Source organism: Chrysochloris asiatica, unplaced genomic scaffold (genome assembly GCF_000296735.1).
Source record: "Chrysochloris asiatica unplaced genomic scaffold, ChrAsi1.0 scaffold00554, whole genome shotgun sequence".
Taxonomy (NCBI): Eukaryota; Metazoa; Chordata; class Mammalia; order Afrosoricida; family Chrysochloridae; genus Chrysochloris; species Chrysochloris asiatica.
This window is the reverse complement of record NW_006409072.1, coordinates 520,306-521,089: the sequence shown is the minus strand read 5'-3', so window position 1 is coordinate 521,089 and position 784 is coordinate 520,306.

Sequence of the window (784 nt, the reverse complement as noted above, 5' to 3'; positions counted from 1 at the left end):
TGATTGTAACAATAAGTAGATTGAAATTTGTGACTTCTATCTTTTCTTTGTTTATCATGATGTTGTTCATTGGTCCAGTTGTGAGTATTTTTATTTTCTTTACACTGATTTGTAATGAATGATAATGACTGCATTGTATTCTTTGATATTCATCTCAAGTGGCTGAAGTTCTCTTTTCTCTCAGCTAGCAAGAGTGTATCATCTGCATATGGCTCCAATATTGATGCAACATTCTCCATCACAATATTCAGATACTTGGATAATTTATTTAGCATATTGGTAGTGGCTGGTGTTTGTGTGCCACGGAGTTGGTTCTGACTCATTGCAATCCTGCATAGCGTTTCCAAGGCTGTAAATCTTTACAGAAGCAGAAAGCTTCACCTTTCTCCCATGGATCTACTATGAAAGTGGCCATTAAAAAGAATGGAAAAAAGCAAAAGCAAAAATGGATACCAGAAGTGACGCTAAAGCTTGCTATTGATGATAAAGTGATTGGGGAAAATGATGAAATATAAGACAAGACAAAGTTATAATGAAATCTGCAGAGTCCTGGAGATAGAAAATTGAAAGGGAAGAACAGACTAAACATTTCTCAAGTCAAAAGAAATGAAGGGGGAAAAAAAAAATCAAGTTTCAAGTTGCAACTTTGGAAGTTTTCATAGGTAAAGTATTGACTTATGCAAGTATCAAAAGACAATGGAAGCACACTACACAGAGTTACTGTACAAAAAAAAAATAATTGCTACACATTCAATCACTTTTAGAAGTAGAATGTAATCAATAA